This window comes from Oncorhynchus mykiss, chromosome 12 (genome assembly GCF_013265735.2).
Source record: "Oncorhynchus mykiss isolate Arlee chromosome 12, USDA_OmykA_1.1, whole genome shotgun sequence".
Classification (NCBI taxonomy): domain Eukaryota; kingdom Metazoa; phylum Chordata; class Actinopteri; order Salmoniformes; family Salmonidae; genus Oncorhynchus; species Oncorhynchus mykiss.
This window is the reverse complement of record NC_048576.1, coordinates 79868601-79892992: the sequence shown is the minus strand read 5'-3', so window position 1 is coordinate 79892992 and position 24392 is coordinate 79868601. Positions and strand designations below refer to the sequence as shown.

General features: G+C 47.4%; 1 protein-coding gene across 5 annotated transcripts in view; it reads left to right on the top strand.

Moving 5' to 3' along the window:
- Nucleotides 1-24392, top strand: part of LOC110538551 (RNA binding protein fox-1 homolog 3) — a 412667-nt gene that overhangs the window by 219653 nt on the left and 168622 nt on the right. The gene's annotated exons all lie outside the window — the stretch shown is intronic.

The following is a 24392-nucleotide window of genomic DNA, read 5'->3' as shown; positions in this document are numbered from 1 at the left end:
GTTACAGAGCTGGCTAGCTGGCTGGCTGGCTGGCTGGCTGGCTGGCTGGCTGGCTGGCTAGCTGGCTAGCTGGCTGGCTGGCTGGCTGACTGGCTAGCTGACTGGCTGGCTGGCTGCCACAAAAGCTTTTGATTGAGATTGAACTCACACATCCATTTCCTCTAATATAAATCAATACTCTCCAAAACTGCCACAACACACTTTTGATACTATTACTCAATGGGGTCTGGACTCTAGTGAAATGTTCCAAAGTTGACACATTTGGTATGGCGACAGATTAGTCAGTTGGTGAAATCCCCAACAACGAATCACTTAAGAACCACTCAGACTTAATCGTATTACCTTGCTAAGTAAAATGTTTGGGATTTCTTTCTGCCCCATGTTTATATACCCTCCCAAGTTGAATGCATCCACCATTGTCCAGTGCCATTACCCAGTCCTTTACGCTCTCTAATTTTACAGGGCTATTTCAACTCTGGTGAGGGTTAAATGGCTGTATTGGTTTCAAGAGCTTGAGAAAAGAGAGGCTTTGAGGGTGAAACAGTTCACCAAATGACCACATTTAGGATCCCCAGCCTCTCCAAATGGTTTTCTTTTCTCTTGCTTTTGTCTCCCGGCAGCCGCAACAACAGTATTGTTTGCATTAAGGGTCTGGCTGGAGTAAATGGAGCTGTTTTCAATTAGTTTTCAAAGTGCTTATCCCATTAAAGGTAATGACTTATTGATTTAACGACAGTGGCGCTTTTGGTGTGAAACGCTCTGCTATTATGACTCTCTCCTCTGTTGTTTGAAAAGGGCCAGCGACGTCGAGCACCCGGTGAAAACCTTCACTCTCCTGCCTCCCCCCTCTCTTGGCTGAGATGCCGCTGCACTGGCTTGTTGTTTTTGCGTCAGTCTTCGGGTCATTATTGAATGGCATAAGTAACTCAGTGCTCGCGGAGCTGGAGCAGGTGATTTTTCTTTTCCTGGCCTTATGCCATGGGTGTCAGTTGGGATCCAGGAGCCACAGTAGAGGTGAGAGTGTCTGATGTCATTGACAATGTTCCTGTGCATCCCGTAAACCGCAGTGCAGAGGAAGCAATGGAGGGCCCCATACAAGCTAATGTGCCCGCTGTCTCCCTGTGGGTTCCACTTTGCCATGCAGCCATATGGTCATGCTCCTCCCTTCAGTAATCCCTCACTGGTGTCAACATCCAACCCAGGAGGGCCACGCTTTTGTGTTTGGCTCTGTTTCTCTCTCTCTCTCTCTCTCTCTCCCTCTCTCTCTCTCTCTCTCTCTCTCTCTCCCTCTCTCTGTCTCTCTCTCTCTCTCTCTCTCTCTCTCTCTCTCCCTCTCTCTGTCTCTCTCTCTCTCTCCCTCTCTCTCTCTCTCTCTCTCTCTCTCTCTCTCTCTCTCTCTTTCTCCCTTTCAGTTGGTCACTTGGTATAACATACTATGGGGAGTCACCTAAAGAAAATTGAAATCACACCCTTCCTGGCTATAATACTGGGGCTCCTATCCATTTCCTAAATTCTTTGCTTTTCAGCCCACGAAGAATATGAGATTCGGTTCCGACTTAGGTGTCTGTTAGTGGGGAGACAGTATTCGTCCCCTAGATGTTGCGAATTTGGGGTTTTGGTATCTGTGTTAGCTAAAAACTACGTTCTGCTCTGCTTGTGTAGCCAGTGCTTCCTTGCTTGAGTAAGATGGCCAGTGGTAAGAGGAAGTTCAGAAAGGCTTACCAGACGAATTTGAACCTCCGACCGTGCCCTAGGGCATGTGGTTTCACAATGAAAATGAAACAAGAGTGCTGTGCTGTTTGCCTGGGGTGGAAACACGCTCAGGAGGCTTTGGCTCAGACCAGTTTGTGTGACCATTGTCTCCGGCTTGGCTCAACTTCCATTGGGCTGACTTTGTGAGAAAGATCAGGGCTGCTAGTGAAGGGTCTTCCCAAGGGTCATCCCAAGTGAGTGAGGCTCAATGCCTTTTTTCTGGTGTTCAGAGTCCGGATTCCGGGGGTTTGATATACGGTTACTGGTTGGCTCTGGAGGGTTTTCAGAGTGTGAATCGGATGACATGAATCTGGGGCTTTGGATTCGGCGATGGAGAGTGACCCATTGGTGGTTAATGCACCTTTAATGGAGCTGTGTCGTAGGGCTGCAGATCACCTGGAGGTGGATTGGCTGTCTTCTCCCCCACAGCGGAGTTCCTCTAGGTTTGGGGGAAGGTATCTACCTCCTGTCCATGCAGCATTGAAGCGTTGCTTACCCCTGTTTAAAGAGTTCTCAAATGAGTTAAAGGCGACCTGGAATTCCCCTAATTCAGCCAGGCTGATGCTACTAGTCAATGAATGAAGAGTGTATGGAGGAGGCAGGGATTGTTTTGAAAACTCTGCCGATGGATCGAAAGCTGGCGAGTTACTTAGCTCCAGAAGCTAGGGGTTTATCCTCAAATGTGATTACGACTATACAGTCTGATTTCAGCCATCTCGGCCTTTCATGTACAGATTGATGGCTCTACCCCGGGGTCTCATCCTCTGGTTGTGCGGTTCTTAAAAGGCGTGCATCGGCTCACAGTGTCTAAGCCTATGGCACCAACCTGGGACCAGGCTTTGGTCCTGGACGCTCTGTGTGAGCCTCTGTTTAAACCATTGAAGTCTGTGGACCTGAAGGTCCTTTCCTACAAGACAGCATCTGCTAAGCACGTTAGGGATCATGTGCAGTTTGGAGTTTGCATGGCTTGTGTCCAGCGCTTTACACATGTATATGGATAGAGCCAAGGACATCCTCGTTTTTGGCTTCGGGGGGCGCTTTATTATTATTATTATTTATATACAATAAAATAAATGTTACCCCATTTTTCTTCCAAATTTCTTGATATCCAATTAGTAGTTACAATGATGTCTCATCGCTGCAACTCCCCTACGAACTCGGGAGAAGCGAAGGTCGAATGTCATGCGTTCTCAGGAAACACAACCCTGCCAAGCCGTACTGCTTCTTGACACACTGCTCTCTTAACCTTTAAGCCACCTGCACCAATGTGTCGGGGAGGGAACACTGTCCAACTGATGGCGGAACCCTTCCCTAACCCCGGCCGACGCTGGGCCAATTGTGTGCCGCCCCATGGGTCACCCGGTCACGGCCGGCTGTGACCCAGCCTGGGATCGAACCCGAAGCTGTAGGGGCGCCTCAGCACTGTGTTGCAGTGCCTTAGACCGCTGCTCCACTCAGGAGCCCTGTAGGGGCGCCTCAGCACTGTGTTGCAGTGCCTTAGACCGCTGCACCACTCAGGGGCCCTGTAGGGGCGCCTCAGCACTGCGTTGCAGTGCCTTAGACCGCTGCACCACTCAGGGGCCCTGTAGGGGCGCTTTCTAAGCAGCGCCTTTCTCATTGGATTGTGGATGCCATCTCTCTGGAGTATGACAGCAAAGGAAAAGGGTTTCCTAGTGATGTGCGTGTTCACTCCTCTAGGGGTGTGGCGGCTGCTTGGGAGTTGTTCAGGGGCATGATGATTGATGATATCTGTGCTACAGCGAGTTGGGGTTCCTCACATACCTTTGAGGTTTTATCTCTTGGATGTAACTGCTCCCAGTGTGACTCATTGTCTTATGGCTGGGTCTGGGAGTGGGTGTCAGGCTGCGCGCAGGTTGTGCATTTATCCGCAGCGCACAAGTACACCGTCTCCAGGTTACTGCAGGTTTCCTGTGGATTTGAGCCTCGACTGCCGTCATCAACTCTGGTCGATGCTATGCAGTACGCACTGGCGTACCAGACACACCCGCAGCCCCCTGCAAGGTGGTGTGCCCACGAGTTCTGGGGGCCCATCTGCCTGTCATCCATGACTATTATTTATTATTTTGACAAAAATGAATTCAGAAACCTTTTTAATTTCTATCCATACTAGGAATCTAAGTGTTTGTTTCTTGGGCTTCAGGAATGTGACTGAGAAAGTGGAAAAGAAAAAAGAAGCTGATTGAAAGCATAAGGGGATATCAGTGAAAAAATGCTGTGGTCAAGGCTACGGCAGCGCCAGTGTAATGAGTGATGCTTATTCAGGTATTCAAAAACACATATCAGACCGAGAGTCTAATGCTTCTATGGTTCTTTATGACCAGACAGTTACAGGGATGGTAGAAACTGCTTGATTTCTGTAGCAACATCAGGGAAACTGGGCAGAAGGGAGTTGTGATTCAAATACAGCAGTTCTGTAACATCTTTAATTGAGCCTCTCATTCTCCTTAATAACCGGCTTCAACATGGTACGGAAAGAGATGAACTGTATGGGAACCTCTGGGGACAGGTCGTCTGGATACAGGACGGTCAATAAATTGGCAGATGCGAACAGATTATCATCTTTAGCAGACAACAGTTCTTGAGGGCTTGAACAAAAACAGTTGATTTGTGATTTTGTTCATACTTGTGAACCGGTGTTTGAGTTGTGTGGTTGCAATATCAACAGTCCCTTATCTCTGGTATATCTTGATATTCAAGACTGTTTAATCCCTAAGAGCCTATTGACGCACCCGTGTGTCGCTCTAAGTAAAATATTTTAAAAATCCCCATCAAAATCTATCAGTTTGAGCTAGATTGGAAGGTGGCCCGAGCTACAGCGGCCATGAGACGTCCAGAAAATCGGTCTTCTCACGAAAAAGTCTGTAGCGTCAGAATGGTTGAGTCTACAAACTATTATGACCACTCTACGACCCCCACGAGACTGAAGTCGGTAACGTTGATGTGCCAATGTCTGTCTAGCTCCCGAACCGTTTGAACTACATGACCTCACTATGGAAAGGGGAGACTCTCACAAACACGATTGTGTTCTCTGTTTTGCTCTACAACCCCCACGAGTGTCACGGGACTCATCTGATGGTAACCCATAATAACCAATGGAAGTATGGAGGAAGTTTTGTGCCACCCAAAATATGGTGTTAAATATGTGTAAAAAAAATGTTCTTATATCTCCTAGATATAGGAAAGACACTGCAAAACCTTATTCCTTATGATTTATTTATTTTCCACCAGGCTACCGCCGGGTTGGAGCGTTGGGCCAGTAACCGAAAGGTTGCTGAACCAAGCTGACAAGGTAAAAATCTGTCGTTCTGCCCTTGAGCAAGGCAGTGAACCCACTGTTCCCCAGGCGCCGAGGACGTAGATGTTGATTAAGGCAGCCCCCCGCACCTCTCTGATTAAGAAGGGTTGGGTTTCAGTTGAATGCATTCAGTTGTGCACCTGACTAGGTATCCTCTTTCCCTTATACAATGTGTTTCTACAGGCTATAGTAGTACAAGCCAAATTCAATATTTGATCAAATCATTTTGTAATTTTTAGGGGAATACCTAAATGGATCCTAATATTCTAAATCAAAAAGCTAAATGATCCATGGTATGACCATCTTAAAACAATTCCAAATCAAATCACATTTTATTGGTCACACACATGGTTAGCAGATGTTAATAAGAGTGGAGCAAAATGCTTGTGCTTCTAGTTCCGACCATGCAGTAATATCTAACAAGTAATCTAACAATTTCACAACAACTACCTAATACACACAAGTGTAAGGAATGAGTCAGAATATGTGCATATAAATATATGGATGAGTGATGGCCGAACGGCAGAGGCAAGATGCAGTAGATGGTATAGAGTAGAGTATATACATATGAGATGAGTAATGGGTATTTAAACATTATATAAAGTGGCATTGTTTAAAGTGACTAGTGATACATTTATTACATCCTATTTTTAATTATTAAAGTGGCTAGAGATTTGAGTCAGTATGTTGGCAACAGCCACTCAATGTTAGTGATGGCTGTTTATGTTAGCTTAGTTTTATTTATTTTACAATCTGCAATGTTTGAATTTCCAACTTTAATTACTAAACAAACCAGCCAGCAGTCTAAAAATGTCTGAATTGTGACACTGTGTATAGCATGACACTGTGTATAGCATGTGACACTGTGTATTGCAATCTCAGCACCACGGACAGCGATTGGGGGGCCCTAACTTTGACCTTGAAGAGGGGTCCAGAGAAACTATGTTGCACCTGTGTGTTTTACCAAGTCGCGGCAGGTGTTCTGTTGTGTTTGACTTGCTGTTCCTTTTACAAGTTCTGACATTTCAGGCTTGCAAGGTAAATATTGTTCTTGGAACTATGGACTTGGGCTGCAGTGACAGCGTGTCAGTGTGCATAGCCAAGTTGCAGCAGGCTGTGGTTCCCTGTATGGGGCTCTGACAGTTCATGCTTCTTGGGTAAGTATTATGGAGAAAGTTTGATTCTGTAACCCCTCTTTGGAGCTGGTGGAACCTGTGTGTGCTTGGGCTGCTGTAGGCGTCCTGGTCTGGTACTCTTAGCCGGCCTGGGGCGTGACTGTATGTTCCCATAGTATGTTATACCGCGTGACCACTGAAAGGGAATGTATAGTTATGAATATAAAACTACTGTTACCTGCAGGAGGGAACGAGGTATAACATATTTTGGGGATATGGGCTCGCCGAAGAGCGCTACTGAGTTGAGGGAATGGATGTGAGCCCCGGTATTATAGCTAGGAAGGCCGGGCTTCCGAGGGTGTGCTCGATATCCATTGGCCCGTTGGGCCTATCACCATGTAAACAACATCCAGACCCCAGACCCCTTCACTTTTTCCACATTTTGTTATGTTACAGCCTTATTCTAGAATTGATTCAATCTTTTTCCCCTCATCAATCTACACACAATACCCCATAATGATTTTTTTGAAACTGTTTTTTAGAAAATGTTGCTAATTCATAAAGATATAAAACAGAAAAATGACATTTTCGTAAGTGTTCAAACCCTTTACTCAAGCTTCAAGCTTGGCACACCTGTATTTGGGGAGTTTCTCTCATTCTTCTCTGCAGATCCTCTCAAGCTCTGTCAGGTTGGATGGGGAGCGTTGCTACACAGTTATTTTCAGGTCTCTCCAGAGTTGTTCGATCGGGTTGAAGTCCGGGCTCTTGCTGGGCCACTCAAGGGCATTCAGAGACTTGTCCCGAAGCTTAGGGTCATTGTCCTGTTGGAAGGTGAACCTTCGCCCCAGTCTGAGGTCCTGAGCACTCTGGAGCAGGTTTTCATTAAGGATTTCTCTGTACTTTGCTCCGTTCATCTTTGCCTTGATCCTGACTAGTCTCCATCCCTGCCACTGAAAAACATCCCCACAGCATTGACCTTGAAGAGGGGTCCAGAGAAACTATGTTGCACCTGTGTGTTTTACCAAGTCGCGGCAGGTGTTCTGTTGTGTTTGACTTGCTGTTCCTTTTACAAGTTCTGACATTTCAGGCTTGCAAGGTAAATATTGTTCTTGGAACTATGGACTTGGGCTGCAGTGACAGCGTGTCAGTGTGCATAGCCAAGTTGCAGCAGGCTGTGGTTCCCTGTATGGGGCTCTGACAGTTCATGCTTCTTGGGTAAGTATTATGGAGAAAGTTTGATTCTGTAACCCCTCTTTGGAGCTGGTGGAACCTGTGTGTGCTTGGGCTGCTGTAGGCGTCCTGGTCTGGTACTCTTAGCCGGCCTGGGGCGTGACTGTATGTTCCCATAGTATGTTATACCGCGTGACCACTGAAAGGGAATGTATAGTTATGAATATAAAACTACTGTTACCTGCAGGAGGGAACGAGGTATAACATATTTTGGGGATATGGGCTCGCCGAAGAGCGCTACTGAGTTGAGGGAATGGATGTGAGCCCCGGTATTATAGCTAGGAAGGCCGGGCTTCCGAGGGTGTGCTCGATATCCATTGGCCCGTTGGGCCTATCACCATGTAAACAACATCCAGACCCCAGACCCCTTCACTTTTTCCACATTTTGTTATGTTACAGCCTTATTCTAGAATTGATTCAATCTTTTTCCCCTCATCAATCTACACACAATACCCCATAATGATTTTTTTGAAACTGTTTTTTAGAAAATGTTGCTAATTCATAAAGATATAAAACAGAAAAATGACATTTTCGTAAGTGTTCAAACCCTTTACTCAAGCTTCAAGCTTGGCACACCTGTATTTGGGGAGTTTCTCTCATTCTTCTCTGCAGATCCTCTCAAGCTCTGTCAGGTTGGATGGGGAGCGTTGCTACACAGTTATTTTCAGGTCTCTCCAGAGTTGTTCGATCGGGTTGAAGTCCGGGCTCTTGCTGGGCCACTCAAGGGCATTCAGAGACTTGTCCCGAAGCTTAGGGTCATTGTCCTGTTGGAAGGTGAACCTTCGCCCCAGTCTGAGGTCCTGAGCACTCTGGAGCAGGTTTTCATTAAGGATTTCTCTGTACTTTGCTCCGTTCATCTTTGCCTTGATCCTGACTAGTCTCCATCCCTGCCACTGAAAAACATCCCCACAGCATGATGCTGCCACCACCGTGCTTCACCGTAGGGATGGTGCCAGGTTTCCACCAGATGTGACGCTTGGCATTCAGGCCAAGGAGTTTAATCTTGGTTTCATCAGACCAGAGAATCTTGTTTCTCATGGTCTGAGAGTCTTTAGGTGCCCTTTGGCAAACTCCAAGCGGGCTGTCATGTGCCTTTTACTGGGGAGTGGCTTCCGTCTGGCCGCTCTACCATAAAGGCCTGATTGCAGAGATGGTTGTCCTTCAGGAAGGTTTTTCCATCTCCACAGAGGAACTCTGGAGCTCTGTCAGAGTGACCATCGGGTTCTTGGTCACCTCCCTGACCAAGGCCCTTCTCCCCCGATTGCTCCGTTTAACCGGGAGACCAGCTCTAGGATGAGTCTTCTTCCATTTAAGAATGATGGAGGACACTGTGTTCTTGGGGACCTTCAATGCTGCAGAAATGTTTTGGTATCCTTCCCTAGATCTGTGCTTCGACACAATCCTGTCTCGGAGCTCCACGGACAATTCCATCGAACTCGTGGCTTAGTTATCACTCTGACATGCACTGTCAACTGTGGGACCTTATATGGACAGGTGTGTGCCTTTCCAAATCATGTCCAATCAATTGAATTTACCACAGGCGGACTCCAGTCAAGTTGTAGAAAAATCTCAAGGATGATCAATGGAAACAGGATGCACCTGCACTCAATTTCATGTCTCATAGAAAAGGGTCTGAATACTTATGTAATGAAGGTATTTTTATTTATTTATTTAATACATTTGCAAAAATGTCTACCAACCTGTTTTTGCTTTGTCATTATGGGGTATTGTGTGTAGATTGATGAGTGAAAAATATATTTTATCCATTTTAGAATAAGGCTGTCACGTCTCAAAATGTGGAAAGAGGGAGTCTGAATACCTGCCGAATGCACTGTATATTGTAGTGACAAAACAAGTCTGCAGTAATGACCAGCCTGTTCTTGTGATTCTCGTCATACAATGCATGTTTTACCCTTGTCAGGTCTCAGAGCATCTGTCTAACAACAGAAGGTTAGGAGTTCAAACCAGTGGTTGTTAAACTGATCTCTGCTCTCTCTGCTCTCTCCACCCTGCTTTAACTTCTTTGGGATAGGGGGCAGCATTTTCACTTTTGGATGAATAGCGTGCCCAGAGTAAACTGCCTCCTACTCAGTCCCAGATGCTAATATATTCATGTTATTATTAGTATTGGATAGAAAACACTCTGAAGTTTCTAAAACTGTTTGATGATGTATGTGAGTATAACAGAACTCATATGGCAGGCAAAAACCTGAGAAAAAATCCAAACAGGAAGTGGGAAATCTGAGGTTTGTAGTTTTTGAACTCAGCCCCTATCGAATTCACAGTGGGATATTGGTTATTTTGCACTTCCTAAGGCTTCCACTAGATGTCACGTTGTTTCAGGCTGCTCCTGTGAAGGGGGGCCGGATGAGAGCTGTTTGACTAAGGGGTCTGCCAGCAGCCTCGTTCTCAGTCACGCGTGTTCACATGAGAGGTATCTCTCGTTCCATTGCTTTTCTACAGACAATGGAATTCTCCGGTTGGGACATTATTGAACATTTATGATAAAAGCATCCTAAAGATTGATTCTATACTTAGTTTGACAAGTTTCTTCGACCTGTAATTTAACTTTTTGAACTTTTTGTCCGACTGGATCTGAATGCGCATTTGAACTTGTTTACCAAACGCCCTAACAAAAGAAGCTATTTGGACATAAATGATGGACATTATCGAACAAAACAAACATTTATTGTGGAACTGCGATTCCTGGGAGTGCATTCTGACGAAGATCATCAAAGGTAAGTGACTATTTATAATGCTAATTTTGACTAATGTTGACTGCGGAACATGGCGGATAATTATTTTGGCTGGTTTGGGCTCTGAGCGCCGTACTCAGATTATGCCTTGTCTGTAAAAAAAAAAAGAAATCTGACACAGCGGTTGCATTAAGGAGAAGTGTATCTAAAGTTCCATGCATAACACTTTCATCAACATTTATAATGAGTATTTCTGTGAATTCATGTGGCTCTCTGCACAATCACCGCATGTTTTATAACTACTGAATGTAATGCGTCAATGTAAAATGAGATTTTTTATATATAAATATGCACTTTATCGAACAAAACATACAGTGCCTTGCGAAAGTATTCGGCCCCCTTGAACTTTGCGACCTTTTGCCACATTTCAGGCTTCAAACATAAAGATATAAAACTGTATTTTTTTGTGAAGAATCAACAACAAGTGGGACACAATCATGAAGTGGAACGACATTTATTGGATATTTCAAACTTTTTTAACAAATCAAAAACGGATAAATTGGGCGTGCAAAATTATCTCCAGAAGTTCAGTGAGGATCTCTGAATGATCCAATGTTGACCTAAATGACTAATGATGATAAATACTATCCACCTGTGTGTAATCAAGTCTCCGTATAAATGCACCTGCACTGTGATAGTCTCAGAGGTCCGTTAAAAGCGCAGAGAGCATCATGAAGAACAAGGAACACACCAGGCAGGTCCGAGATACTGTTGTGAAGACGTTTAAAGCCGGATTTGGATACAAAAAGATTTCCCAAAGTATTTTTGAAATCAGACACTGTGGCTGGATTAACGAGAATGTTATCTTTAAAATGGTGCCTAATACTTGTATGTTTGAGAAATTTGATTTATGAGATTTCTGTTTATTTGTATTTGGAGCCCTGCAATTTCATTGGCTGTTGGCGAGGGGTTCCGCTAGCGGAACGGGGTTCAGCTCCTATCCAGCTCCTATCCCCGCACACACACACACACACACACACACACACACACACACACACACAAACACACACACACACACACACACACACACACACACACACACACACACACACACACACACACACACACACACACACACACTATCTCTCATATCGTAATCTGAGGTCTCCACCATCCCTGTTTATTCACTGAATTGCAGTGAGCCCACATGTTCCACATCCCTTCTCAATGGTAGTAACTCACACAAGGAGGTTATTTTTGTGGGTGGTGTTTTATTTTGCTATGTTAGCATTCTTCAAACATGACCATGACTTTCCACAATCAGCCATATGGATTGTCTAATTCACTTCATGTGCGTTTGAGAAGCTTGTGAAACAGGAAGCACCGCTAGAGCATTTTAGCTGTATAATTAATACATGCTTGAAGGAGAGAAAAAGGGTAAAAACGTAGCATCTATTCTTAGCATCTGTGTTGTTCTCTAATAACTACACTGTGTCATAGCATGTGTCACTAGAGGACCTATTCTATCATACTGTGAGGCCACACTTAACTATTATTCAGGGGAGAATAGGTGGAAAATATTTGACATGAGTCACACTGCACAGTGCACACTGGGTTGGGCTGGATTATTTTAACACTGTGGCATTGTGCATTCAGCTCAACGACAGAGTGCATGCATGGCAGAGTGGAGCTGTGTTTTCCAAGAGGAGACATTTCATTTGTTTCAGAGCTTTAGTTTGCTACTAAGAAACACTGGTTGAAGTTACAGAGAAACACTAGTTGAAGTTAAAGACACTGCCACAGTCACATGGCCAACAGAGAAGGAAGATATTATTCTAGCTCAGGGTCAGTGTCTAGCTTGTTAAATGTGTACTGTCGTGCTTTTAACATGCGAGAGGTCTGTGATAGAGGTGACCTTATACTGTGGGCAGAAGAGTAGAATCATTGTTAAAAAGATTTGAATACCTTCGGGTTATTTGATGGGCTGACTTTAAGGTTAAGGTCACCAACCCTTCTCTTCTAAGGTCCATGAATAGGCAATGATTATGAAGATGATCCACTCTCTCCCTCGAGGAGAACTATCGGCTTAACATAAAGACTCACACCCAGCTTGTCATGGGAGTAACTCAATCATCCAACTACTATGCCCTTTACTTTTAATTCCATTAAAGGACAATTCTTGGAGATGTTTTATATATTTTTTTATGAATATATCAAGTTGCCTTCGAAAGTCTAAATTAGTCATACCTTTGCTGAATTTAATGAATGTGGTCAAATGCAAATGTGGGACTGTGTGCTGTGTGAGGGCGTTCTCTACTGTCTGTCTGGCTAGGCACGATGATGGATAGGGCTGTCAGCAGACTGGGGTTTCTCTAATACTGCACACAGCCTCTGTAGAGATGAGGGGAGGGATGCATTAATGTGTGTGTGTGTGTGTACGTGTGTGTGTGCACCCACTCCATGTACTGTATGTGTGAGTGTGTGTCTGTATTTTGATGTATTTGTGCGTAGGTGTGTGCGTTTTTGTGCACCGTACACCAGTCCTATCCTGTATAGTCTCCTTGCAGTGCTCTGCATCAGTTGGAGGCTCCTCTGTTTAATACCAGCTGAATGGCAGCAGTAAAGTAGCAGTAGTAGTTAATGAAAGTGATTCATCAGATCGGAATTTCAACCGAGGGAAACTCATCACGTGTTTGTACCACTCCAAAATGATACAACTTAGTACAAAAACAAGTAAATTACATAGTCTCTTCTCTCTAATGGTGTCCAATCAACTGTGCTGACTAGTGCATTACTGCTTTTACAAAGTAGCACTGAGTGAATCTAGCTGAAACAAAGTGTTGTGGAACCCAACAGAGGTGGCCAATCTGGACAAAGCGCTACACGATGAAGCAGCGAGTAGCAAGGAGCGAGTGTGTTTCTTTACGACTCTACGGAGGGTAAACAGTGTTGTGTGTGTGATTGAATGCTTCAGCAGCACACCTGCTCTACTTGGAGTGCCTGTGTCTCCGGCCCTCATCTCCCATTCAAAAGCTTCTCCTCAGTGGAACTGGAGCATATGGTCCAGAAAGAAGCCCTCCTTCCTTTGTGCCACTGTTAACAGAAGGGCTGTATATCTAACCAGTCCCTGGGAAGCTCTCTTCTCCTCTCTTCCTCTCTCTTCCTCTCTCTTCCTCTCTTTTCCCCTCGCTTCCCCTCTCTTCCTCTCGCTTCCCCTCTCTTCCTCTCTTCCTCTCTTGCCCTCTCTTCCTCTCGCTTCCTCTCTCTTCCTCTCTTTTACCCTCGCTTCCCTTCTCTTCCTCTCGCTTCCCCTCTCTTCCTCTCTTGCCCTCTCTTCCTCTCTCTTCCTCTCTTGCTCTCTTTTCCCCTCGCTTCCCCTCTCTTCCTCTCGCTTCCTCTCTCTTCCTCTCTTTTCCCATCTCTTCCCCTCTTTTCCTCTCTCTTCCCCTCTCTTCCCCTCTCTTCCTCTCTCTTCCTCTCTCTTCCTCTCTTTTCCCCTCTCTTCCCCTCTCTTCCTCTCTCTTCCCCTCTCTTCCCCTCTCTTCCTCTCTTTTCCCCTCTCTTCCTCTCTCTTCCTCTCTTTTCCCCACTCTTCCCCTCTCTTCCTCTCTCTTCCTCTCTTTTCCTCTCTCTTCCTCTCTTTTCCTCTCTCTTCCTCTCTCTTCCTCTCTTTTCTTCTCTCTTCCTCTCTCTTCCTCTCATTTCCCCACTCTTCCCCTTTCTTCCTCGCTCTTCCTCTCTTTTCAAACCTCTTCCCCTCTCTTCCTCTTGCTTCCTCTCTCTTCCACTCTCTTCCTCTCTCTTCCCCTCTCTTCCTCTCTTTTCCCATCTCTTTTCCTCTTGCTTCTCTCTCTTCCCCTCTCTTCCTCTCTTTTCCTCTCCTTTCCCCTCTCTTCCCCTCTCTTCCTCTCTCTTCCTCTCTTTTCCCCTATCTTCCCCTCTCTTCCTCTCTCTTCCCCTCTCTTCCCCTCTCTTCCTCTCTTTTCCCCTCTCTTCCTCTCTCTTCCTCTCTTTTCCCCACTCTTCCCCTCTCTTCCTCTCTCTTCCTCTCTTTTCCTCTCTCTTCCTCTCTTTTCCTCTCTCTTCCTCTCTCTTCCTCTCTTTTCCCCACTCTTCCCCTCTCTTCCTCTCCCTTCCTCGCTCTTCCTCTCTCTTCCTCTCTTTTCCCCTCTCTTCCCCTCTCTTCCTCTCTCTTCCTCACTTTCCCCTCTCTTCTCATATCTTCCCCTCTCTTCCCCTCTCTTCCTCTCTTCTCCCCTCTCTTCCCCTCTCTTCCTCTCTTTTCCCCTCTCTTCCCATCTCTACCCCTGTCTTCCTTTCTCTTCCTCTCTTTTCCTCTCTCTTCCTCTTTTCCCCTCTCTTCCTATCTTTTCCCCGCTCTTCCCCTCTTTTCCCCTCTCTTCCCCTCTCTTCTTCTCTCTTCCCCTCTCTTCACCTCTCTTCCCCTCTCTTTCTCTTGCTTCCTCTCTCGTCCTCTCTTTTCCCCTCTCTTCCCCTCTCTTCCTCTCTCTTCCTCTCTTTTCCTCTCTCTTCCTCTCTTTTCCTCTCTCTTCCTCTCTCTTCCTCTCTTTTCTTCTCTCTTCCTCTCTCTTCCTCTCATTTCCCCACTCTTCCCCTTTCTTCCTCGCTCTTCCTCTCATTTCAAACCTCTTCCCCTCTCTTCCTCTTGCTTCCTCTCTCTTCCACTCTCTTCCTCTCTCTTCCCCTCTCTTCCTCTCTTTTCCCATCTCTTTTCCTCTTGCTTCTCTCTCTTCCCCTCTCTTCCTCTCTTTTCCTCTCTTTTCCCCTCTCTTCCCCTCTCTTCCCCTCTCTTCCTCTCTTTTCCCCTCTCTTCCTCTCTCTTCCTCTCTTTTCCCCACTCTTCCCCTCTCTTCCTCTCTCTTCCTCTCTTTTCCTCTCTCTTCCTCTCTTTTCCTCTCTCTTCCTCTCTCTTCCTCTCTTTTCCCCACTCTTCCCCTCTCTTCCTCTCCCTTCCTCGCTCTTCCTCTCTCTTCCTCTCTTTTCCCCTCTCTTCCCCTCTCTTCCTCTCTCTTCCTCTCTTTCCCCTCTCTTCTCATATCTTCCCCTCTCTTCCCCTCTCTTCCTCTCTTCTCCCCTCTCTTCCCCTCTCTTCCTCTCTTTTCCCCTCTCTTCCCATCTCTACCCCTGTCTTCCTTTCTCTTCCCCTCTTTTCCCCTCTCTTCCCCTCTCCTCTTCTCTCTTCCCCTCTCTTCACCTCTCTTCCCCTCTCTTTCTCTTGCTTCCTCTCTCGTCCTCTCTTTTCCCCTCTCTTCCCCTTTCTTCCTCTCTTTTCCCCTCTCTTCCCCTCTCTTCCTCTCTCTTCCCCTCTCTTCCTCTCTTTTCCCCTCTCTTCCTCTCTCTTCCTCTCTTTTCCCCACTCTTCCCCTCTCTTCCTCTCTCTTCCTCTCTTTTCCTCTCTCTTCCTCTCTTTTCCTCTCTCTTCCTCTCTCTTCCTCTCTTTTCTTCTCTCTTCCTCTCTCTTCCTCTCATTTCCCCACTCTTCCCCTTTCTTCCTTGCTCTTCCTCTCTTTTCAAACCTCTTCCCCTCTCTTCCTCTTGTTTCCTCTCTCTTCCACTCTCTTCCTCTCTCTTCCCCTCTCTTCCTCTCTTTTCCCATCTCTTTTCCTCTTGCTTCTCTCTCTTCCCCTCTCTTCCTCTCTTTTCCTCTCTTTTCCCCTCTCTTCCCCTCTCTTCCTCTCTCTTCCTCTCTTTTCCCCTATCTTCCCCTCTCTTCCTCTCTCTTCCCCTCTCTTCCCCTCTCTTCCTCTCTTTTCCCCTCTCTTCCTCTCTCTTCCTCTCTTTTCCCCACTCTTCCCCTCTCTTCCTCTCTCTTCCTCTCTTTTCCTCTCTCTTCCTCTCTTTTCCTCTCTCTTCCTCTCTCTTCCTCTCTTTTCCCCACTCTTCCCCTCTCTTCCTCTCCCTTCCTCGCTCTTCCTCTCTCTTCCTCTCTTTTCCCCTCTCTTCTCATATCTTCCCCTCTCTTCCCCTCTCTTCCTCTCTTCTCCCCTCTCTTCCCCTCTCTTCCTCTCTTTTCCCCTCTCTTCCCATCTCTACCACTGTCTTCCTTTCTCTTCCTCTCTTTTCCTCTCTCTTCCTCTTTTCCCCTCTCTTCCTATCTTTTCCCCTCTCTTCCCCTCTTTTCCCCTCTCTTCCCCTCTCTTCTTCTCTCTTCCCCTCTCTTCACCTCTCTTCCCCTCTCTTTCTCTTGCTTCCTCTCTCGTCCTCTCTTTTCCCCTCTCTTCCCCTTTCTTCCTCTCTTTTCCCCTCTCTTCCCCTCTCTTCCTCTCTCTTCCTCTCTTTTCCTCTCTCTTCCTCTCTCTACCTCTCTCTTCCTTTCTCTTCCTCTCTCTTCCTCTCTTTTTCCCTTTCTTCCTCTATCTTCCCCTCTTTTCCCCTCTCTTCCTCTATATTCCCCTCTTTTCCCCTCTCTTCCCCTCTCTTCCTCTCTCTTCTTCTCTTTTACCCTCGCTTCCCTTCTCTTCCTCTCTCTTCCTCTCTTGCCCTCTCTTCCTCTCGCTTCCTCTCTTCCTCTCTTTTCCCCTCGCTTCCCCTCTCTTCCTCTCGCTTCCTCTCTCTTCCTCTATTTTCCCCTCTTTTCCTCTCTCTTCCCCTCTCTTCCCCTCTCTTTCTCTCTTTTTCCCTCTCTTCCCCTCTCTTCCTCTCTCTTCCTCTCTCTTCCTCTCTTTTCCCCTCTCTTCCCCTCTCTTTCTCTCTCTTCCCCTCTCTTCCCCTCTCTTCCTCTCTTTCCCCTCTCTTCCTCTCTCTTCCTCTCTTTTCCCCACTCTTCCCCTCTCTTCCTCTCTCTTCCTCTCTCTTCCTCTCTCTTCCTCTCTCTTCCTCTCTTTTCTTCTCTCTTCCTCTCTCTTCCTCTCTTTTCCCCACTCTTCCCCTTTCTTCCTCTCTCTTCCTCTCTTTTCCCACCTCTTCCCCTCTCTTCCTCTTGCTTCCTCTCTCTTCCCCTCTATTCCTCTCTCTTCCCCTCTCTTCCTCTCTTTTCCCATCTCTTTTCCCCTCTCTTCCCCTCTTCCTCTCTCTTCCTCTCCTTTTCCCTTCTCTTTTCTTCTTGCTTCTCTCTCTTCCCCTCTCTTCCTCTCTTTTCCTCTCTTTTCCCCTCTCTTCCCCTCTCTTCCTCTCTCTTCCTCTCTTTTCCCCTCTCTTCCCCTCTCTTCCTCTCTCTTTTTCTCTCTTCCCCTCTCTTCCTCTCTTTTCCCCTCTCTTCCTCTCTCTTCCTCTCTTTTCCCCTCTCTTCCTCTCTCTTCCTCTCTTTTCCTCTATCTTCCTCTCTCTTCCTCTCTTTTCCCCTCTCTTCCCCTCTCTTCCTCTGTCTTCCTCTCTTTTCCTCTCTCTTCTCATCTCTTCCCCTCTCTTCCCCTCTCTTCCTCTCTTCTCCCCTCTCTTCCCCTCTCTTCCTCTCCTTTCCCCTCTCTTCCCATCTCTACCCCTGTCTTCCTTTCTCTACCTCTCTTTTCCCCTCTCTTCCTCTCTCTTCCTCTCTTTTCCTCTCTCTTCCTCTTTTCCCCTCTCTTCCTCTCTTTTCCCCTCTCTTCCCCTCTCTTCTTCTCTCTTCCCCTCTCTTCACCTCTCTTTCCCTCTCTTTCTCTTGCTTCCTCTCTCGTCCTCTCTTTTCCCCTCTCTGTCCCTTTCTTCCTCTCTTTTCCCCTCTCTTCCCCTCTCTACCTCTCTCTTCCTTTCTCTTCCTCTCTTTTCCCCACTCTTCCCCTCTCTTCATCTCTCTTCCTCTCTTTTTCCATTTCTTCCTCTATCTTCCCCTCTTTTCCCCTCTCTTCCTCTATCTTCCCCTCTTTTCCCCCCTCTTCCTCTCTTTTCCTCTCTTTTCCCCTCTCTTCCTCTCTTTTCCCCACTCTTCCCCTCTCTTCCTCTCGCTTCCCTCTTTCTTTTGCTTCCTCTCTCTTCCTCTCTTTTCCCCTCTCTTCCTCTTGCTTCCTCTCTCTTCCCCTCTCTTCCTCTCTTTTCCTCTCTCTTCCTATCTTTTCCTCTCTCTTCCTCTCTCTTCCTCTCTCTTCCTCTTGCTTCCTCTCTCTTCCCCTCTCTTCCTCTTGCTTCCTCTCTCTTCCCCTCTCTTCCTCTCTTTTCCTCTCTCGTCCTCTCTTTTCCTCTCTCTTCCTATCTTTTCCTCTCTCTTCCTCTCTCTTCCCCTCTCTTCCTCTCGTTTCTCTCTTCCTCTCTTTTCCCCACTCTTCCCCTCTCTTCCTCTCTCTTCCTCTCTCTTCCTCTCTTTTCCCCTCTCTTCCCCTCTCTTCCTCTCTTTTCCCCACTCTTCCCCTCTCTTCCCCTCTCTTCCTCTCTCTTCCCCTCTCTTCCTCTCTCTTCCTCTCTCTTCCTCTCTTTTCCCATCTCTTCCCCTCTCTTCTTCTTGCTTCCTCTCTCTTCCTCTCTTTTCCCCTCTCTTCCCCTCTCTTCCTCTTGCTTCCTCTCTCTTCCTCTATTTTCCTCTCTCTTCCTCTCTCTTCCTCTCTTTTCCTCTCTCTTCCTCTCTCTTCCTCTCTTTTCTTCTCTCTTCCTCTCTCTTCCTCTCTTTTCCCCACTCTTCCCCTCTCTTCCCCTCTCTTCCTCTCTCTTCCCCTCTCTTCCTCTCTCTTCCTCTCTCTTCCTCTCTTTTCCCATCTCTTCCCCTCTCTTCTTCTTGCTTCCTCTCTCTTCCTCTCTTTTCCCCTCTCTTCCCCTCTCTTCCTCTTGCTTCCTCTCTCTTCCTCTATTTTCCTCTCTCTTCCTCTCTCTTCCTCTCTTTTCCTCTCTCTTCCTCTCTCTTCCTCTCTTTTCTTCTCTCTTCCTCTCTCTTCCTCTCTTTTCCCCTCTCTTCCCCTCTCTTCTTCTCTCTTCCCCTCTCTTCACCTCTCTTTCCCTCTCTTTCTCTTGCTTCCTCTCTCGTCCTCTCTTTTCCCCTCTCTGTCCCTTTCTTCCTCTCTTTTCCCCTCTCTTCCCCTCTCTACCTCTCTCTTCCTTTCTCTTCCTCTCTTTTCCCCACTCTTCCCCTCTCTTCATCTCTCTTCCTCTCTTTTTCCCTTTCTTCCTCTATCTTCCCCTCTTTTCCCCTCTCTTCCTCTATCTTCCCCTCTTTTCCCCCCTCTTCCCCTCTCTTCCTCTCTTTTCCTCTCTCTTCCTCTCTCTTCCTATCTTTTCCCCACTCTTCCCCTCTCTTCCTATCTCTTCCTCTCTTTTCCCCTCTCTTCCTCTCTTTTCCCCTCTCTTCCTCTCTTTTCCCCACTCTTCCCCTCTCTTCCTCTCGCTTCCCTCTCTTTCTTTTGCTTCCTCTCTCTTCCTCTCTTTTCCCCTCTCTTCCTCTTGCTTCCTCTCTCTTCCCCTCTCTTCCTCTCTTTTCCTCTCTCTTCCTATCTTTTCCTCTCTCTTCCTCTCTCTTCCTCTCTCTTCCTCTTGCTTCCTCTCTCTTCCCCTCTCTTCCTCTTGCTTCCTCTCTCTTCCCCTCTCTTCCTCTCTTTTCCTCTCTCGTCCTCTCTTTTCCTCTCTCTTCCTATCTTTTCCTCTCTCTTCCTCTCTCTTCCCCTCTCTTCCTCTCGTTTCTCTCTTCCTCTCTTTTCCCCACTCTTCCCCTCTCTTCCTCTCTCTTCCTCTCTCTTCCTCTCTTTTCCCCTCTCTTCCCCTCTCTTCCTCTCTTTTCCCCACTCTTCCCCTCTCTTCCCCTCTCTTCCTCTCTCTTCCCCTCTCTTCCTCTCTCTTCCTCTCTCTTCCTCTCTTTTCCCATCTCTTCCCCTCTCTTCCTCTATTTTCCTCTCTCTTCCTCTCTCTTCCTCTCTTTTCCTCTCTCTTCCTCTCTCTTCCTCTCTTTTCTTCTCTCTTCCTCTCTCTTCCTCTCTTTTCCCCACTCTTCCCCTTTCTTCCTCTCTCTTCCTCTCTTTTCCCACCTCTTCCCCTCTCTTCCTCTTGCTTCCTCTCTCTTCCCCTCTCTTCCTCTCTCTTCCCCTCTCTTCCTCTCTTTTCCCATCTCTTTTCCTCTTGCTTCTCTCTCTTCCCATCTTCTCATCTCTTCCCCTCTCTTCCCCTCTCTTCCTCTCTTCTCCCCTCTCTTCCCCTCTCTTCCTCTCTTTTCCCCTCTCTTCCCATCTCTACCCCTGTCTTCCTTTCTCTTCCTTATCTTTTCCCCTCTCTTCCTCTCTCTTCCTCTCTTTTCCTCTCTCTTCCTCTTTTCCCCTCTCTTCCTCTCTTTTCCCCTCTCTTCCTCTCTTTTCCCCTCTCTTCCCCTCTCTTCTTCTCTCTTCCCCTCTCTTCACCTCTCTTCCCCTCTCTTTCTCTTGCTTCCTCTCTCGTCCTCTCTTTCCCCTCTCTTCCCCTCTCTTCCTCTCTCTTCCTCTCTTTTCCTCTCTCTTCCTCTCTCTACCTCTCTCTTCCTTTCTCTTCCTCTCTTTTCCCCACTCTTCCCCTCTCTTCCTCTCTCTTCCTCTCTTTTTCCCTTTCTTCCTCTATCTTCCCCTCTTTTCCCCTCTCTTCCTCTATATTCCCCTCTTTTCCCCTCTCTTCCCCTCTCTTCCTCTCTCTTCCTCTCTTTTACCCTCGCTTCCCTTCTCTTCCTCTCTCTTCCTCTCTTGCCCTCTCTTCCTCTCGCTTCCTCTCTTCCTCTCTTTTCCCCTCGCTTCCCCTCTCTTCCTCTCGCTTCCTCTCTCTTCCTCTATTTTCCCCTCTCTTCCCCTCTTTTCCTCTCTCTTCCCCTCTCTTCCCCTCTCTTCCTCTCTTTTCCCCTCTCTTCCCCTCTCTTCCTCTCTCTTCCTCTCTCTTCCTCTCTTTTCCCCTCTCTTCCCCTCTCTTCCTCTCTCTTCCCCTCTCTTCCCCTCTCTTCCTCTCTTTTCCCCTCTCTTCCTCTCTCTTCCTCTCGTTTCCCCACTCTTCCCCTCTCTTCCTCTCTCTTCCTCTCTTTTCCTCTCTCTTCCTCTCTCTTCCTCTCTTTTCTTCTCTCTTCCTCTCTCTTCCTCTCTTTTCCCCACTCTTCCCCTTTCTTCCTCTCTCTTCTTCTCTTTTCCCACCTCTTCCCCTCTCTTCCTCTTGCTTCCTCTCTCTTCCCCTCTCTTCCTCTCTCTTCCCCTCTCTTCCTCTCTTTTCCCATCTCTTTTCGTCTTGCTTCTCTCTCTTCCCCTCTCTTCCTCTCTTTTCCTCTCTTTTCCCCTCTCTTCCCCTCTCTTCCTCTCTCTTCCTCTCTTTTCCCCTCTCTTCCCCTCTCTTCCTCTCCTTTTCCCATCTCTTTTCCTCTTGCTTCTCTCTCTTCCCCTCTCTTCCTCTCTTTTCCTCTCTTTTCCCCTCTCTTCCCCTCTCTTCCTCTCTCTTCCTCTCTTTTCCCCTTTCTTCCCCTCTCTTCCCCTCTCTTCCTCTCTTTTCCCCTCTCTTCCTCTCTTTTCCCCTCTCTTCCTCTCTCTTCCTCTCTCTTCCTATCTTTTCCTCTCTCTTCCTCTCTCTTCCTCTCTTTTCCCCTCTCTTCCCCTCTATTCCTCTCTTTTCCCCTCTCTTCCTCTTGCTTCCTCTCTCTTTTCCTCTCTCTTCCTATCTTTTCCTCTCTCTTCCTCTCTCTTCCTCTCTCTTCCTCTCTCTTCCTATCTTTCCCCACTCTTCCCCTCTCTTCCTATCTCTTCCTCTCTTTTCCTCTCTCTTCCTCTCTTTTCCCCTCTCTTCCTCTCTTTTCCCCACTCTTCCCCTCTCTTCCTCTCGCTTCCCTCTCTTTCTTTTGCTTCCTCTCTCTTCCTCTCTTTTCCCCTCTCTTCCTCTTGCTTCCTCTCTCTTCCACTCTCTTCCTCTCTTTTCCTCTCTCTTCCTATCTTTTCCTCTCTCTTCCTCTCTCTTCCTCTCTCTTCCTCTTGCTTCCTCTCTCTTCCCCTCTCTTCCTCTTGCTTCCTCTCTCTTCCCCTCTCTTCCTCTCTTTTCCTCTCTCGTCCTCTCTTTTCCTCTCTCTTCCTATCTTTTCCTCTCTCTTCCTCTCTCTTCCCCTCTCTTCCTCTCGTTTCTCTCTTCCTCTCTTTTCCCCACTCTTCCCCTCTCTTCCTCTCTCTTCCTCTCTCTTCCTCTCTTTTCCCCTCTCTTCCCCTCTCTTCCTCTCTTTTCCCCACTCTTCCCCTCTCTTCCCCTCTCTTCCTCTCTCTTCCCCTCTCTTCCTCTCTCTTCCGCTCTCTTCCTCTCTTTTCCCATCTCTTCCCCTCTCTTCTTCTTGCTTCCTCTCTCTTCCTCTCTTTTCCCCTCTCTTCCCCTCTCTTCCTCTTGCTTCCTCTCTCTTCCTCTATTTTCCTCTCTCTTCCTCTCTCTTCCTCTCTTTTCCTCTCTCTTCCTCTCTCTTCCTCTCTTTTCTTCTCTCTTCCTCTCTCTTCCTCTCTTTTCCCCACTCTTCCCCTTTCTTCCTCTCTCTTCCTCTCTTTTCCCACCTCTTCCCCTCTCTTCCTCTTGCTTCCTCTCTCTTCCCCTCTCTTCCTCTCTCTTCCCCTCTCTTCCTCTCTTTTCCCATCTCTTTTCCTCTTGCTTCTCTCTCTTCCCATCTTCTCATCTCTTCCCCTCTCTTCCCCTCTCTTCCTCTCTTCTCCCCTCTCTTCCCCTCTCTTCCTCTCTTTTCCCCTCTCTTCCCATCTCTACCCCTGTCTTCCTTTCTCTTCCTTATCTTTTCCCCTCTCTTCCTCTCTCTTCCTCTCTTTTCCTCTCTCTTCCTCTTTTCCCCTCTCTTCCTCTCTTTTCCCCTCTCTTCCTCTCTTTTCCCCTCTCTTCCCCTCTCTTCTTCTCTCTTCCCCTCTCTTCACCTCTCTTCCCCTCTCTTTCTCTTGCTTCCTCTCTCGTCCTCTCTTTCCCCTCTCTTCCCCTTTCTTCCTCTCCTTTCCCCTCTCTTCCCCTCTCTTCCTCTCTCTTCCTCTCTTTTCCTCTCTCTTCCTCTCTCTACCTCTCTCTTCCTTTCTCTTCCTCTCTTTTCCCCACTCTTCCCCTCTCTTCCTCTCTCTTCCTCTCTTTTTCCCTTTCTTCCTCTATCTTCCCCTCTTTTCCCCTCTCTTCCTCTATATTCCCCTCTTTTCCCCTCTCTTCCCCTCTCTTCCTCTCTCTTCCTCTCTTTTACCCTCGCTTCCCTTCTCTTCCTCTCTCTTCCTCTCTTGCCCTCTCTTCCTCTCGCTTCCTCTCTTCCTCTCTTTTCCCCTCGCTTCCCCTCTCTTCCTCTCGCTTCCTCTCTCTTCCTCTATTTTCCCCTCTCTTCCCCTCTTTTCCTCTCTCTTCCCCTCTCTTCCCCTCTCTTCCTCTCTTTTCCCCTCTCTTTCCCTCTCTTCCTCTCTCTTCCTCTCTCTTCCTCTCTTTTCCCCTCTCTTCCCCTCTCTTCCTCTCTCTTCCCCTCTCTTCCCCTCTCTTCCTCTCTTTTCCCCTCTCTTCCTCTCTCTTCCTCTCGTTTCCCCACTCTTCCCCTCTCTTCCTCTCTCTTCCTCTCTTTTCCTTTCTCTTCCTCTCTCTTCCTCTCTTTTCTTCTCTCTTCCTCTCTCTTCCTCTCTTTTCCCCACTCTTCCCCTTTCTTCCTCTCTCTTCTTCTCCTTTCCCACCTCTTCCCCTCTCTTCCTCTTGCTTCCTCTCTCTTCCCCTCTCTTCCTCTCTCTTACCCTCTCTTCCTCTCTTTTCCCATCTCTTTTCGTCTTGCTTCTCTCTCTTCCCCTCTCTTCCTCTCTTTTCCTCTCTTTTCCCCTCTCTTCCCCTCTCTTCCTCTCTCTTCCTCTCTTTTCCCCTCTCTTCCCCTCTCTTCCTCTCTCTTCCCCTCTCTTCCCCTCTCTTCCTCTCTTTTCCCCTCTCTTCCTCTCTCTTCCTCTCTCTTCCTATCTTTTCCTCTCTCTTCCTCTCTCTTCCCCTCTCTTTCTTTTGCTTCCTCTCTCTTCCTCTCTTTTCCCCTCTCTTCCCCTCTATTCCTCTCTTTTCCCCTCTCTTCCTCTTGCTTCCTCTCTCTTCCCCTCTCTTCCTCTCTTTTCCTCTCTCTTCCTATCTTTTCCTCTCTCTTCCTCTCTCTTCCTCTCTCTTCCTCTTGCTTCCTATCTCTTCCCCTCTCTTCCTCTTGCTTCCTCTCTCTTCCCCTCTCTTCCTCTCTTTTCCTCTCTCGTCCTCTCTTTTCCTCTCTCTTCCTATCTTTTCCTCTCTCTTCCTCTCTCTTCCCCTCTCTTCCTCTCGTTTCTCTCTTCCTCTCTTTTCCCCACTCTTCCCCTCTCTTCCTCTCTCTTCCTCTCTCTTCCTCTCTTTTCCCTTCTCTTCCCCTCTCTTCCTCTCTTTTCCCCACTCTTCCCCTCTCTTCCTCTCTCGTCCCCTCTCTTCTTCTTGCTTCAT